Consider the following 17,629-nt stretch of genomic DNA (forward strand, 5'->3'; position numbering starts at 1 on the left):
TTTTTCACCATTTAATAATAGTCCATTTTATTATTATTCCTTCCAAAGTGGATAACCTCACACTTACCAACATTATACTCCATCTGCCAGATCCTCACCCATTCAATGAGCCTATCCAAATCTCTCTGCAGACTTTCCGCATCCTCCACGCAATTCGCTTTCCCACTCATCTTTGTATCATCCGCAAACTTTGTTACCCTATATTCGGTCCCCTCCTCCAGATCGTCTATGTATATGGTAAACAGTTGAGGCCCCAGCACCGATCCCTGCGGCACGCCACTAGTCACCAACTGCCAACTAGAAAACCACCCATTTATTCCAACTCTCTGCTTCCTGTTAGATAGCCAATCCTCAATCCACGCTAACACTTTACCCCCAACTCCGTGTACCCTAATCTTCTGCAGCAACCTTTTGTGAGGCACCTTATCGAACGCCTTCTGGAAATCTGAAAACACCACATCCACCAGTTCCCCTCTGTCAACCGCACTCTTTACATCTTCATAAAAATCCAGTAAATTCGTCAAACACGACTTTCCCTTCATGAATCCATGCTGCGTCTGCTTGATCGAACCATTTTTTTCCAGGTGTCCTGCTATTTCTTCTTTAATGATGGATTCCAGCAATTTCCCAACTACGGACGTTAAGCTAACCGGCCTGTAGTTACCCGCCTTTTGTCTATCTCCTTTTTTAAACAGTGGCGTCACATTAGCTGTTTTCCAATCAGCTGGCACTTCCCCAGAGTCCAGCGAATTTTGATAAATTGCAACCAACGCATCCGCTATTACTTCTGCCATTTCTTTCAGTACCCTGGGATGCATTCCATCCAGGCCCGGGGACTTGTCTACCTTTAGTCTCATTAGCCTACCAAGCACTACCTCTTTAGTAATAGTAATCGCTTTAAGGACCTCACCCCCTACAGTCCCACAACCATCAATTTTCGGTAAGCTATTTGTGTCCTCTACCGTGAAGACCGACACAAAAAACTTGTTTAAGGCCTCGGCCATTTCCTCGTTTTCCATTATTAAATCTCCCTTCTCGTCTTCTAAGGGTCCAACATTTACTTTAGCTACTCTTTTCCTTTTTATATATTTGTAAAAACTTTTACCATCAGTTTTTATCGCAGGAAGAAGCCCACCAGGCATCTCCAGGGCCTGACTGCAACATCCCCCTCGCTCCACTAGCAGCACTTACCTCCTCACGCCAGTTCAAGGCTGCCACGCCAGGTTGAGACTGTTATAAACCTACTCTGATTCACACCAAAGTGACATCACCCCAAAAAGGTGGGAGACGCAAATGTGGGCGGAGATTGACGTGTCGATCCCGATAATGACTTGCTAAGGTATGGTAAGTAATGTAAATCAGCGGCACGCCGGTTTTCTGTACGGTCCTGGCGGCGCCATTTTTTTCCGGTTGGGAGATGCGTGCGCGGGTCGTAAACGTGCGCTGGGAACCCACAAAATGGCCGACACACACATCTCCCAACCCGACCCACCAGAAAATTTGTGGGCCGCGATGGGAGAATCATCCCCTAAGTTGGGACTCTAACAAATGCAGTTCACTCATAAACTAAGAGCTAGATGAAAGTTTTATGCCACCAGTCTGTTCCGGATGAATGTTCGGACTTTATTATTTTTACTGACCATTCTCTTTATTTGCCATCCGGCTCAATGTTCTCCAAAGGACACTTCTTAATTTTACTTTAGGATAGAAATTGTAAAATGAAGCGATATCCAAGTTTCTATCAGTCTCTGGATGGTTGCTATGGAAGTTAGGAACGAACTGGTGTGAAGGTAATCGGTGGTAGCATTGGATGATAGGTGACATTAATGAATGCCTTGTGTTGCAGCTTTGTTAGGTTGATGCTGCAATTACTTCTCTTCCCTGTTAAAGTTTTTCTCCTCCAATATTAGAAAGCTGATGTTATTTAATAGTTTGAGACAATGGAGATATCAAACAAATGAGGCATCCCATATAAATGTCTGAATCTTCAGTTCTAAATTAGCTTTACATCTACTTAGCACAGCTGTGTTGAAAGCGCTCTGATATAATTGAATGCATCTTGGGAGAATGGCAAGATTATAATTAGGAATTACCTCACCAACAAAGTATTACAACTAGACTTACCCAGGAAAGGTGGGTAATGACGGTGGCACACCAGACAAGCCACTCCAATGAGATTAGTTAAAGCCATTTGAAAATTGTCAGACAAAAGCAGCAGGACAGGCTAATTGCACAAAATATTTTTATTTAGGATAATTTTCTTAACTCATAAATGTTACCACCACAATTCTGAATACTGCTAGTGAATATATAATTTTGTTTTATCTTAGAATCTAGGGAGAGAATGCATTTCTGAAGTGCTTCACCTTAATTAGACCTGTCATATTCTTTTGAGGTATGTAAGTATGCAGTTTATCCTCTCAAAGAGCTGTTGTTCTTGGCAGATTGTCTGTTCTGTTTGTGTAGGAGGCATAACTACAGTTGCTTGTACGCTGAAGCTAACTAATAATACTATAATAGCACCCTAAAGACATTGGCCTGGATTTTCCAACCCCGCCTACCACTGGGATCTTCCAACCCTGTCAAAAGTCAACAGACCTTTGGCTGGCCCACTGCATCCCCCACAGCAGGTCCCACCATAGTGGGGCTGAGAAATACAGGCCATTTGCTGCAATATTTGATGGTGGAGCTTTTGTATTTTTGACACGACAAGTGGCGTTTCAGATCCAAAATGGCACTAATCTCATACACTTGGAATGGATTGCATTTTGGGTAGGTCATTAGCGTGGGCGCTGGGTGTGTGCACCATAAGTATGCAGGTTGTGACGTCAGTGAGCATGTAATGCTGATTTCATTCCAGCAATACCATTTTTAAGCTGAATACTCCAGTTAATGTCCTCCCTTAATATTACACAGTTGAACATACTTCCAATCGCAGTATTTAAAGGGATCAAGGACTACTGTCAAGTTAGACACAGCTTTCAGTCTGATGTCCACTCCCTTCTAAACTATAACCTGCAACTCAGAACTGAAAATAAAAGAGCTCCTGTTATCTGACCTGCAAACATTCTTCCTCCTGACAATGCAGGGTCATAAAACTAATTCCCAAAGTAAAAATAAACAAACCCCATTCAAACTACTGAAGGAACAATAAAAGGGCTCCGAGTAGACAAACCAATGCCACAATGAGAGCTGAGAGCCACAGAGAACATGATTTTTAAAAACTCTTAAAGGTACACTAACGTCACACTTTAGTTCATCTGGGGCACTGTGACATTAGTGCACCTTTAAGAAATGTCTTTTTTTAATATGTACTCTGCAGTTGTAAGTAAACTCTTCAGTTTGTTTTTCTCATTGTTGCCGGGCTGTCTCTGAAAATCTTTTTATTGCTGCTTAAAGGGGAGTTTGTTTATTTTTACTGGGATGCTTCTAATTCTGCATTATTAGGAGAAAAAAACTGGGTTGGCAGGTCAGGTGATAGGAGCTTTTTTTTCATTTTCAGTTTGGAGCTGCAGGTTTGAGTTTTAGTTTTAGAAGGGACATCAAGTTGAAAAGAGGTCTCTCTCTCTCTCTCCCTGGTTTTGGAAACTCTGCGGGTTAGCTGAAAGCACGGTCTTTTTTTCTGAAGGGGGCAATCGGCTGTTGGTGGCTTGCCTAGAGTCCCTGGTGTTTTGGGAAGCTGTTCTGACTTCAAACTGTTCTCAGTCTATCCAGGGAACTGTAGACTTCATCCAAAGGTCTCAAGTCCAGTATCACATGATCATTAGTCTTTGCTGCGTTAAACCTGTGAAAAGGGTCTTTTATCTATGAGATTGGTTTGATTGGAACACATTAGATATATTTGTTAAGGGTTATACTATGTCATATTTGTTTGTTTCTTGTTTGTAATTGATAAATGTTCTTGTTAATTTTCTTACTATGCATGTTAACTATATTCTTAGATAAACTTTGTTTGATAAAAACTCCCTAGTGGGTCATTTGAATCATACCTGAAGTGAAACCTATCATGCTTATCCTAGCCAAATTCAAGATGCAAAACTTCTGATCCAGGTGGGCTCCTTAAAACATTTTGGCATTTCTGACCTCAACCATAACAGGCAGGTAGACTCATAGGCCTATATGTTTCAGATGGCGGGGTCTCGCCACATCCCTTTTGACGCTGACTGCCCCAAAATCAATTTACATTCCAATGAGTGTTAATTGGCTGTAGGTGGGAGCTCCGCCCCTCACTCAGGAGGAAGTCTCACCTTAGAGTGCTGCTGACCAATCTGATTGGCTGGCAGCTCACCAGGCTCTGCAGTGGCAGCGCATCAGTGAACAGATGAGGAGCTACACCAACTTGCATGAGTCCAGAGGTCACCGGGCCTGAAGGGAGGGCACCCCCAGTCAGAAGGGGCATCTGATGGCAGCACCCCCACAACCCCCCTCCCCACCCGAGATATGACTTTGGTTATTTTTGGCCTTTGCCTACAGAGGTTTGATGCTGCTGGAGGTGGGGTGGGAAACAGGACATTCATTGGCCTCAATTGGGGCAAAGGCCTCAATTGGGGCAAAGACCTCAATTGGGGCAAGGTTGGGCTCCCCATGCAAAACTTTATCCACCCCAGCATCAAATCACTGTGTGGTTGGGGCGTGCGGGAACCCAGGGGGAATCTCTTCCCTGCAATTACATGCTCTCCCTTTCTAAATAGCTGCCAGTGATGGAGGGTAAAATTCAGGGTACAATGATGCTAGGGAGAGAAAGTTCCAGGACACTGACTCAGCAAAAGTGAAGGAATGACGATATCGTTCCAGATCAGTCTGACCTGCCAACCCAGGTCGGGAAAGTGGCTTGGTGGCAGATGCAGTATAAAGTGGATAAATGTGAGGTTATCCACTTCAGCAGAAAAAATAGGAAGACAGATTATTACTTGAATGGGAATAAATTTAGACCGGTGAATACTCAACGGGACCATGGTGTCCTCATGCATCAGTCACTGAAAGTAAGCACGCAGGTACAGCAGGCAGTAAAGAAGGCAAATGGTATGTTGATCGACATAGCGAGAGGATTTGAGTATAGGAATAGGGATGTTTTACTGCAATTGTACAGGGTGTTGGTGAGGCCACACCTGGAGTATTGTGCGCAGTTTTGGTATCCTTATCTGAGGAAAGATGTCCTTGCTACAGATGGAGTGCAGTGAAGGTTTACCAGGCTGATTCCTAGGATGGCAGAACTGCCATATGCGGAGAGTCAGTTAGGATTATATTCATTTGAGTTTAGAAGAGTGAGAGGAGATTTCATAGAAACGTATAAAATTTGAACAGGATTAGATAGTGTAGATTCAGAAAGAATGTTCCTGATAGTGGGGGAGTCCAGAACTAGGGGTGATAGTTTGAGGATATGGGGTATAGCTTTTAGAACTTTACCCAGAGAGTGGTGAATCTGTGGAATTCATTACCTCAGAAAGTAGTTGAGGCCAAAATGTTGTGTGATTTCAAGAAGAAATTAGATTCGGCTCTTGGGGCTAAAGAAAAGGAATATGAGGGGAAGGGGGGAATTAGGATATTGAATTTGATGATCAGTCATGATCATAATAAATGACGGAGCAGGCTCGAAGGGCTGAATGGCCTTTTCCTGTTTCTATTTTCTATGTATATGTGTTTGGAAGCGCAGCTTGGGGTCAACAGATTGTGAGCAGTTTGGTTCAGTATCAGCCAGTTTTTAAAAAATTCATTCATGGTACATCGGCATCGCTGGCTGGCCAGCATTTGTCACCCATCCCTAGTTGCCCTTGAACTGAAGGCCTCACTAGGCCACCTCAGAGGGCAGTTGAGAGTCAACCATATTGTTGTGGCTCTGGAGTCACATGTAGGCCAGACCAGGTAAGGATGGCAGATTTCTTTCCCTAAAGGACATCAGTGAACCAGATGGGTTTTTCCAACAATCGACAATGGTTTCACAGTCATCAGTAGATTCTTAATTCCAGATTTTTTTTATTGAATTCAAATTCTACCATCTGCCATGGCAAGACTCGAACCCGGGTCCCCAGAACATTCGCTGAGTTTCTGGATTAATAGTCTAGCGATAATACCACTGGGCCATCACCTCAGCCAGTTGCCAGGTAGTGGAATCATGCCGGTAACTGGGGAATGGTGTTTATGGTGGGGACTGAAGACAAGTTAATTGGAGGAAATTTCTGCTCATCCAGTACTTGATGTTGGAAAAGAAGTCTGGTAACATATTAACAGTAGAGGATTGTCATTAATGTGCATGTGAAAACTGACCTTAACTATTGCACTATTTTGAAGAACAGCAGGAGAGTTATCCCTGGCATCTTGACCAATATTTATGCCCCACTCAGCTTCACCATATAAAAATAAACTATTCAGCTACTACCACACTGCTATCTGTGCGAGTTTGCTGTGTGCAAATTGGTTGCTGTATTTCATAGATTACAACAGTGGCTACATTTCAAAATACTTAATTAATACCACATACTTAATTAGCTGTAAAGCATTTTGACACACCTGATGGTCACGAATAATGCCATTTAAATGCAATCTTTCTTATTAATACCTTTGTAATTTTAGGCTGAGATAATTGTATTTCCTACAGCACTGCATCCAGGTCCTTAGAGCTGTACTGTTTGCAGTGATTACAAAGGATACCTGCTCTGACGAAGTGTCATCCTGACTCGAAACATTGGCTCTATTCCCTCTCCACAGATGCTGTCAGATCTGTTGAGATTTTTCAGCATTTTCTGTTTTTGTTTCAGATTCCAGCATCTGCAGTATTTTGCCTTTAGCAAAGGATACCTACTTCCACTGACTTCTGAGAGTTTGTCTGGATGGGTCATGTGCACAGAGGACATCTCTCCGTCTCCTGTACCAAGACTTCCAATGTTATGTTTGAGGACCTCGGAACATACTCTCTGCTCTGCTGTGTCATTGTTCACTATTCCTTCAGATCAGGCTCTCTCATTCAGCCACTTTCAATACCTGCTAAAGCCAGAATGCTTTAAGAGGTGAAGAATGGCTTTAAAATGTGCAGTTTTGTGTTTAAGTAATGTTAGCCTCACATGAGGCTGGGTCCCCTGCTGAGGTGTGTGTGTACACTCAACAGTGTATTTATTGCAAGGCTGCACTCAGGTAGCATAGAAATGAGCAGGCAGCGCAAAATTTGCATGCTTCCTGTATCAGATTGAATGGCTTGGGTTACTAATGCATTCCAATCCCTGTGCCTGCTTTCAAATGCTAACACTTGTAACACATATCTCCTAGGTGTCTTTTATAAGGCATGAAATACAGTAATAACATTTTGAAAGGGTATACTTGTAGTATTATGCAATGGGATTTATGGACAATAATAATTAATCCTTTTGCAATGGGTGTCATATAACTAGAAGTCAAATGGATCTTGTTTGTCTCTCTTGTGAGGCCATGAATTGGATTCAATTTGAATTTGGAGCAAGCAAGGAGATGGATTTGGGTCTGCCAGGTCCACTCTGCATCTTGACTTGTAACTTTAAGAATGGAGTAAAACTTTTAAAAAAAGGTGTCAAATCAGTGATGGAAGTAGGACATTTCGTCCCTTGAGTCTGTTGCACCATTCAGTGAGATCATCGCTGATTTAAGATCTAATTCCATATACCTGCCTTTGCCCCATATCCTTTATCAACTTTAGCAAACAAAAATCCATCAACTGTCATTTGTGAAAGGGAGTTCCAAATGTCTACCACTCTTGGTGTGTTGGTTTCACCCATGAAAGCTTTGGCTGTAATTTTGTTTACATGTTGTAGAATCGACCTGTTTTTCCACTGGAAGTTTAATTCAAGTCACCAAAGTCCTGGGGATACCATTAAATCTGACAGCTAACAGCCTCCTTCCCTCCCTCCTCTGACCATCCCCCCGCAGCATTGACCCAACCAACAGGTGTGTTCCACAGTGGATGTTCCTTAATTGGCCTTCCAGCGTGATAGTGCATTTTTTCAGGAGCGTTGGGCTGAAGTGTGCCTGGCGCTCGTGAAATTCATGCCTAGGTCTTGCTGCATATAGACACAGACTGCTTCAGTATCTGAGGAGTCACGAATGCAGTTGTGATCACAAGCAGCTACAGGCAACTTCAAAGCAGCTAAGTGCTCTCAGGTCCTCCTTTGTATAAACATTGTGGTTAGGAACAACGCGGGGTGGGGGGGTACTTGAGATACATTCAATCATGAAGAGAAAGATCAACAAACAAAGCTGACTGCATATTGTCTAAAAACCATTAAATTGTCAATCAAAGAACAAAGAACAAAGAAAATTACAGCACAGGGACAGGCCCTTCGGCCCTCCAAGCCTGCACCGACCATGCTGCCTGACTTAACTAAAACCCCCTACGCTTCCAGGGACCATATCCCTCTATTCTCATCTCATTCCTGTACTTGTCAAGACGCCCCTTAAAAGTCACTACTGTATCCACTTCCATTACCTCCCCCGGCAACGAGTTCCAGGCACCCACCACTCTCTGTGTAAAAAGTCTGCCTCGTACATCTCTTTTAAAACTTGCCCCTCGCACCTTAAACCTATGCCCCCTAATAATTGACTCTTCCACCCTGGGAAAAAGCTTCTGACTATCCACTCTGTCCATGCCTCTCATAATCTTGTAGACTTCTATCAGGTCTCCCCTCAACCTCCGTCGCTCCAGTGAGAACAAACCAAGTTTCTCCAATCTCTCCTCATAGCTAATGCCCTCCATGCCAGGCAACATCCTGGTAAATCTTTTCTGTACCCTCTCCAAAGCCTCCACATCCTTCTGGTAGTGTGGCGACCAGAATTGAACACTATATTCCAAGTGCGGCCTCACTAAGGTTCTATAAAACGGCAACATGACTTGCCAATTTTTAAACTCAGTACCCCGGCCGATGAAGGCAAGCATGCCGTATGCCTTCTTGACTACCTTCTCCACCTGCATTGCCCCTTTCAGTGACCTGTGTACCTGTACACCCAGATCCCTTTGCCCATCAATACTCTTAAGGGTTCTGCCATTTACTGTATATTTCCTATCTGTATTAGACCTTCCAAAATGCATTACCTCACATTTGTCCGGAGAAATCCAGCACGAGGGGGCATGGCTTTAAATTGAGGGGGGGTAGTTATAGAACCGATGTCAGGGGTAGGTTCTTTACCCAGAGGGTGGTGAGGGATTGGAATGCCCTGCCAGCATCAGTAGTAAATGCGCCTAGTTTGGGGGCGTTTAAGAGATCCGTAGATAGGTTCATGGACGAAAAGAAATTGGTTTAGGTTGGAGGGTCACAGTTTTTTTTTTTTTTAACTGGTCGGTGCAACATCGTGGGCCGAAGGGCCTGTTCTGCGCTGTAATGTTCTATGTTCTATGTTCTATGTTCTAAACTCCATCTGCCATCTCTCCGCCCAAGTCTCCAACTGATCTATATCCTGCTGTATCCTCTGACGCTCCTCATCGCTATCCGCAAATCCACCAACCTTTGTGTCATCCACAAACTTACTAATCAATCCAGTTACATTTTCCTCCAAATCATTTATATATATTTCAAACAGCAAAGGTCCCAGCACTGATCCCTGAGGAACACCACTTGTCACAGCCCTCCATTCAGAAACGTACCCTTCCACTGCTACCCTCTGTCTTCTTTGACCAAGCCAGTTTTGTATCCAAAGGAGAGTTAAAAGGAGTGGACTGAGATTGAAAGGAATTGAGGCTTTCAAAGGATTTGAAGGAATGTCAATGACTTGTAGCCTTCTATGAAGGCTCAGAGACTTGAAATAGATGCTGTGTTAAATGAATGGGGCTGACTGAGCGACTGTAGAGAAGGAAATTACCCACCCCCCTGGTGAAAGCAATTGAATTCTATCATTCAGAGGACTTCAAAGGGATCTTCTCACACCTGCAGCTTCTTAGAGAAAGAAAGGGGAATCCTTTTTGCAGAATAGAATGCTGATGGGATTTGGACGCCTGCCAGGTGTCCAGAGGTCATGCATATTAAAGTGACTAGCCAACTTCAAAATTTTCTCAGTCCACGGACCAGAATGAAGACTTTGATCAGAGAGAGGCCTGAAATCACAATGCCAAGTGTGATGTTTGGGTTTCCTAGGGCTAGAAGGGGCAGTCCAGCCAGACCCCCATCCAGGAGAGTGTGCCAAGGTCAACCCCTTACCCCAGCCTGAGCCCACACAACCCCAGGACCCTTTGGGACCCTCTCTCTGCAGCCTGGCAGCAGCATAGAGACACTGCACTTACCTCCTTAACCCCCTTGGAATCCAACATGCTAGGCTGTAAACAAAGTTACTATCAATTGCATGCGATGGGTTCTCATCACAGAGATCACTAAGTCTCTTATTGGAGCTTTTTTAAGAATCACCGGTGATTGAAGTCATTTCACTGCTGACAGAAAATTGTGGGCCATCAACATTTTAGTTTGTTTTAAGCTTGTTTCTCTTTCTGTACTCACTAACTTGCACCAGTCACAGGACAACACCTACTGCCTCATTATGCAAACAGCGATAAGTATTGGAGATAAAAAGCAGGATCCCTTCCTGTTCCAAACCAAATTACCTCAACTTTTACACCCAGTTTACAATGCATTCCATTTATGACCACTCAATGCACTCTGCTCTGTGGAGGCCAAGTGATCGCAGAACATTCTCACTAGTAACCATTACTATTCAGAAGTAAAGTGCTGTAGTTACAGCAGCTACTCTCACCGGGAGAATATTTACCTTTGCTGAAGATAAAATGACGAACAGAACACAGAGTACTTTGTATCTCAACAGATAATTCTTGCCTTCACACATTTTGATGCACTTATGACTCCAATAGAATCAAGAGGTGTCAGGCCCTGCATTCACTGTAGACAAACAGAAGGACATATTTATAAAGGTTCTCTGATATTTGCACAGTGGTCTTCAGAGCCAATTGATAGGACTAAGTAGTAATGGGCGGCACAGCAGCACAGTGGTTAGCACTGCTGCTTCACAGCGCCAGGGACCCGGGTTTGATTCCCGGCTTGGATCACTGTCTGTGTGAAGTTTGCACATTCTCCCCATGTCTGCGTGGGTTTCTTCCGGGTGCTTCTGAAAGACATGCTGGTTAGGTGCATTGATCTGAACAGGCGCCGGAGTGTGGCGACTAGGGGAATTTCACAGTAACTTCATTGCAATGTTAATGAAAGCCTTACTTGTGACTAATAAATAAACTTTACTTGAGTAAAGAGCAAATGTTGATGATATTAAAATATAGTTGGTTAATATAGCAAGAAAACTAAATACACAATGTATTGTCACATACTTAGATCCGTTCTGTGCTAACAAAACACTGTTACAGGACTAGGAAATGGATTAGCGGCATAAGAAATGTATTTGTGAAAGTTTTGTTTGTTTGTTATTTCCAGGAAATCACAGTAAGTTCTTGCAGAAATAGTGATAGCTGCAGTAGCTAAAGATTATAACCCTATCATTTGTTTTCTGTACTGTGACAATTTACCTTAGGAACACTGGGATGTTCTGCTCTTAGCTTCTCACCCACTGCTAATTAATACCAATTAAATGCTTGTTAAGGGATACTAACACTGTTTGAGGGTGTATTCCACTGGGTGAAGTGAACTTTCAACAGTCCCCTTGCTCTGTACTGAGTTTGTTACTTTATCTGTGGCAAAGGTAAATATTCTTCCGGTGAGTACAGCTACTGTAATTACTGTGCTTTACATCTGAACAGTTACGGTTACTAATGAGCATGTTCTGCTATCACTTGCTCTCCACAGAACAGACATACACAGCATGATATTTCAATTAGTGGCAACATTTATTATGCATTACTGTGCAGATGTCTGTATTTACATTGCCTATTACTATTACCGATTGCATGTGCAAAACCATGTTGATCTTGGACAGCATCTTTGCTGCAGAACCTCTGTGCCCTCAATGAACTAGGTGAGATGAATTTACTCGGTTCATTTGGGTTCTCTCTTTTTAGCCTCGCACTAGTGGTGATGTTCCCTGGGGATGATGCATGCCCATGGCTGTGTACCTCCAATACTTACTCCTTGGGATACAGCAGACGTCAATCCAAGACCTTCCTGAGAGGTTTCTGCCACAACAGCCAGGAATTCAGTTGTTTTTCTTTGCCACGAACACGTGTTCCGGGCTTGGTGTTGGCACAAGCCCACTATCAGCATGAGATTCAATTGTGAAACCTTGACTGCCTCATTCTACTATGCACTTGCTGGCAAGGAGCAGAGACCTGCTGCAGTACACAATGATGTGCCTGCATGAATTGCAATTATTCCTAAGAATAGTCTGCAGTCGAGCTCCTAAAGAATGGAAGGTAAGACACACTCGCTGCTTTTTGCAAGGCTTCCATAGCAGTATGTGAGATGTCCACTGCACATGTAATGTGCAGTGGACAATGGGGAACCTGTGGATGTGGTGTATCTGGATTTCCAGAAGGCATTTGACAAGGTGCCGCACCAAAGAGTGCGACATAAGATAAAGGTGCACGGTGTTATGGGTAATGTATTAGCATGGATAGAGGATTGGTTAACTAACAGAAAGCAAAGAGTGGGGGTAAATGGGTGTTTTTCTGGTTGGCAATCAGTGACTAGTGGTGTGCCTCAGGGATCAGAGTTGGGACTGCAATTGTTTACGATTAACATAGATGATTTGGAGTTGGGGACCAAGTGTAGTATGTCAAAGTTCGCAGATGACACTAAGATGGGTGGAAGAGCAAAGTGTGCAGAGGACGCTGAAAGTCTGCAAAGGTATATAGATAGTCTAAGTGAGTGGGCGAGGGTCTGGCAGATGGAGTACAATGTTGGTAAATGTGAGGTCATCCATTATGGTAGGAATAACAGCAAAATGGACTATTATTGAAATGGTAAAAAATTGCAGCATGCTGTTGTGCAGAGGGACTTGGGTGTCCTTGGGCAGGAATCTCAAGGAGTTGATTTGCAGATGCAGCAGGTAATTAAGAAGGCAAATGGAATTTTGTCCTTCATCGCTAGAGGGATGGAGTTTAAAAACAGCGAGGTTATGTTGCAGCTGTATAAGGTGCTGGTGAGGCCACACCTGGAGTACTGTGTACAGTTTTGGTCTCCTTACTTGGGAAAGGATATACTGGCACTGGAGGGGGTGCAGAGGAGATTCACTAAGTTGATTCCGGAGTTGAGAGGGTTGGCTTATGAGGAGAGACTGAGTAGACTGGGGCTATACTCATTGGAATTCAGAAGAATGAGGGGAGATCTTATAGAAACATATAAGATTATGAAGGGAATAGACAAGATAGAAGTAGGGAAGTTGTTTCCACTGGCGGATGAAACTAGAACTAGGGGGCATAACCTCAAAATAAGGGGAAGCAGATTTAGGACTGAGTTGAGAAGGAACTTCTTCATTCAAAGGGTTGTGAATCTGTGGAATTCCCTGCCCAGTGAAGCAGTTGAAGCTACCTCATTGAATGTTTTTAAGGCAAGGATAGATAAATTTTTGAACAGTAAAGGAATTAAGGGTTATGGTGAGCGGGCGGGTAAGTGGAGCTGAGTCCACAAAAAGATCAGCCATGATCTTATTGAATGGCAGAGCAGGCTCGAGGGGCCAGATGGCCTACTCCTGCTCCTAGTTCTTATGTTCTTATGTATGCACTGCATATACATTAATATAAGCAGCAGTTGTAACACTTACGGTTTTTAAAATTTGTTCTTTAATGGGATGTGGGCAAGCATTTGTTGCCCAATCCTAACTGCCCTTGAATTGAATGGTTTGGTAGGCCATTTCAGAAGGTGGTTAAGAGTCAAACACATTAAGTTTAAGTTGCTGTTGGTTTGGAGTCACATGTAGGCCAGACCAGATAAAGATGGCAGGTTTTCTTCCTTGGCATTAGTGAATCAATCAGATGTTTGTTTACCTACAATTGCTGATAATTTCATAGTTATCATTACTGAAATTAGCTTTATATTCCAGATATTTCATTGTTGATATTCAAATTCCACCAGCTGGTGTGGTGGGATTTGAACTCATGTTCATCAGCCTGGGCCTTCAGATTACGAGTACCGTGACAATATTACTATGCCACCGCTTCCTCTCAGTATATGATCACTCATATTCAGATGTCTTTCCTGATCACTTTACCCACTTGCAAAATGATACGTGGGACAGCACAAATATGAACCAGCATAGTAATCTTAGTAAACAGGGAGATGGTATCATAGTGGTAACGTCATAGAACATAGAATAGAACATAGAACAGTACAGCACAGAACAGACCCTTCGGCCCACGATGTTGTGCCAAGCTTTATCTGAAACCAAGATCAAGCTATCCCACTCCCTATCATCCTGGTGTGCTCCATGTGCCTATCCAATAACCGCTTAAATGTTCCTAAAGTGTCTGACTCCACTATCACTGCAGGCAGTCCATTCCACACCCCAACCACTCTCTGCGTAAAGAACCTACCTCTGATACCCTTCCTGTATCTCCCACCACGAACCCTATAGTTATGCCCCCTTGTAATAGCTCCATCCACCCGAGGAAATAGTCTTTGAATGTTCACTCGATCTATCCCCTTCATCATTTTATAAACCTCGATTAAGTCTCCCCTCAGCCTCCTCCGCTCCAGAGAGAACAGCCCTAGCTCCCTCAACCTTTCCTCATAAGACCTACCCTCCAAACCAGGCAGCATCCTGGTAAATCTCCTCTGCACTCTTTCCAGCGCTTCCACATCCTTCTTATAGTGAGGTGACCAGAACTGCACACAATATTCCAAATGTGGTCTCACCAAGGTCCTGTACAGTTGCAGCATAACCCCACGGCTCTTAAACTCCAACCCCCTGTTAATAAAAGCTAACACACTATAGGCCTTCTTCACAGCTCTATCCACTTGAGTGGCAACCTTTAGAGATCTGTGGATATGAACCCCAAGATCTCTCTGTTCCTCCACAGTCTTCAGAACCCTACCTTTGACCCTGTAATCCACATTTAAATTAGTCCTACCAAAATGAATCACCTCACATTTATCAGGGTTAAACTCCATTTGCCATTTTTCAGCCCAGCTTTGCATCCTATCTATGTCTCTTTGCAGCCTACAACAGCCCTCCACCTCATCCACTACTCCACCAATCTTGGTGTCATCAGCAAATTTACTGATCCACCCTTCAGCCCCCTCCTCTAAGTCATTAATAAAAATCACAAAGAGCAGAGGACCAAGCACTGATCCCTGCGGCACTCCGCTAGCAACCTGCCTCCAATCCGAAAATTTTCCATCGACCACCACCCTCTATCTTCGATCAGACAGCCAGTTACCTATCCAATCGGCCAACTTTCCCTCTATCCCACAGCTCCTTACTTTCATCATAAGCCGACCATGGGGGACCTTATCAAACGCCTTACTAAAATCCATGTATATGACATCAACTGCCCTACCTTCATCAACACACTTAGTTACCTCCTCAAAGAATTCAATCAAATTTGTGAGGCACGACTTGCCCTTCACGAATCCGTGCTGACTATCCCGGATTAATCCGCATCTTTCTAAATGGTCGTAAATCCCATCCCTAAGGACCTTTTCCATCAATTTACCAACCACCGAAGTAAGACTAACCGGTCTATAATTACCAGGGTCATTTCTATTCCCTTTTTTAAACAGAGGAGCAACATTCGCCATTCTCCAGTCCTCTGGCACCATCCCCGTGGACAGCGAGGACCCAAAGATCAAAGCCAAAGGCTCTGCAATCTCATCCCTTGCCTCCCAAAGAATCCTAGGATACATTTCATCAGGCCCAGGGGACTTATCGACCTTCAGTTTATTCAAAACTGCCAGGACATCCTCCCTCCGAACATCTATCACACTAGTAATCCAGAGGCCCATGCTAATGCTGTGGGGATGTGGGTTCAAATGGCAGCTGCTGGAATTTAAGTTCAATTAATGACTAAATCTGGAATATAAAGCTAGTCTCAGTAATGCAAACCATGAAACTATCAGCAATTGTTGTAAAACTTATCATGGTTCATGAATGTCCTTTATGGAAGACAATCAGCCATGCTTACCTGGTCTAGTCTCCATGCAACTCCAGACATACAGTTGACTCTTGATTGCCCTCTGATGTACCAAATTGTTACAGGCAAGTCAAAGCAGATGGACTGAAGTGGTTCAAGAAGGTGGCTCAAATCGAGGGCAATTATAGATGAGAAACAAATGTTGCCTGTCATGTCCGCATCCCATGAACAAATAAAACAAACTGTCATGGCAGAACATAGAAAAAGGAAATCTTTCCATTTTAACAAAAAGTGCTGACAAAGGGAGTCCCACAGAAATTATTATTTTATCTAAAGGATTGAGCTTGGTTTGGTATTTTATCATCACAGAGCATGTTTCAATCGGGATCTGTCTGTCAGACAAGTGTTAACGGCAGTGGAAGGCATCATGAGGGAAACACAGTATGTTCCCACCAGCAGGTGACATTTTGCCAGCTACCAGCTTTGGATGGCCTCCCCATGCATGGGGAGATGGCCACGTAGATTGTGGCAGTCTCCCAGCATGGGGAGGCCTTTCTTTCCGGACACTCCATCTCTCATTGAGGTGCCTCCATTAACAACGGCTGCTTTAAAGATTCCAACACCATTCTTGGATCTTCCCCCTCCAATTGCAGGGTCCTGCTTGCTTGTCCAAGCCATAATCAATAATATTTTCTGCCTGCCCTTTGACGGCACTGCACTATGTAGGCACCCTCATTTGTGCCTCTTCAGCCTCAAGGGCAGACACATCTGTCGTGCTGCTGCTACTGAGGTTGCAGAGTCGATGTCCCTTTGATTGGGCTGGTAGCTCAGGGGGATAGGCCACCATCCTTAATGGGATGAAGGACAGATTATTACTTGAATGGATGTAAATTGAGACAGGTGGATACTCAGCGAGACCTTGGTGTCCTCGTGCATCAGTCACTGAAAGTAAGTGTGCAGGTGCAGCAGGCAGTAAAGAAGGCAAATGGTATATTGGCCTTCACAGAGAGAGGATTTGAGGATAGGGATAGGGATGTTTTGCTGCAATTGTACAGGGCATTGGTGAGGCCACACCTGTAGTATTGTGTGTAGTATTGGTGTCCTTATCTGAGGAAGAATGTCCTTGTTATCGAGAGAGTGCAGCAAAGTTTTACCAGGCTGATTCCTGGGATGGCAGGGCTGCCACATGAGGAGAGATTAAGTTGAGTAGGATTGTATTCATTGGAGTTTGGAAGAGTGAGAGGTAGTCTCATAGAAATTTATAAAATTCTCACATGATTAGACAGGGTAGATTCAGAAAAAATATTCCTGATGGTGGGGGATTCCAAAACTAGGAGTCATAGATTGAGGATAAGGGATAAATAAACCTTTTAAAACTGAGGTGAGGAGAAATCTCTTTACCCAGAGAGTGATAACTCTGTGGAATTCACTACCACAGGAAGTAGTTGAGGCCGAAACATTGTCTGATTTCAAGAACGAAGTTGATATAGCTCTTTGGGGTGAAAGGGATCAAGGTATATGGGGGTCCATCGAGTCTGCTGGATCACTGAACGAGCATTTTACCAAGATTCACTCCCCTTCCTTAACCCTGTGAAAATAACCACAGTTCGCCCTCATGATCTTGGTACCTGCAATGGGTCCCGTGGCAGGAACCAC

This window comes from Mustelus asterias, chromosome 7, assembly GCF_964213995.1.
Source record: "Mustelus asterias chromosome 7, sMusAst1.hap1.1, whole genome shotgun sequence".
Lineage (NCBI taxonomy): Eukaryota > Metazoa > Chordata > Chondrichthyes > Carcharhiniformes > Triakidae > Mustelus > Mustelus asterias.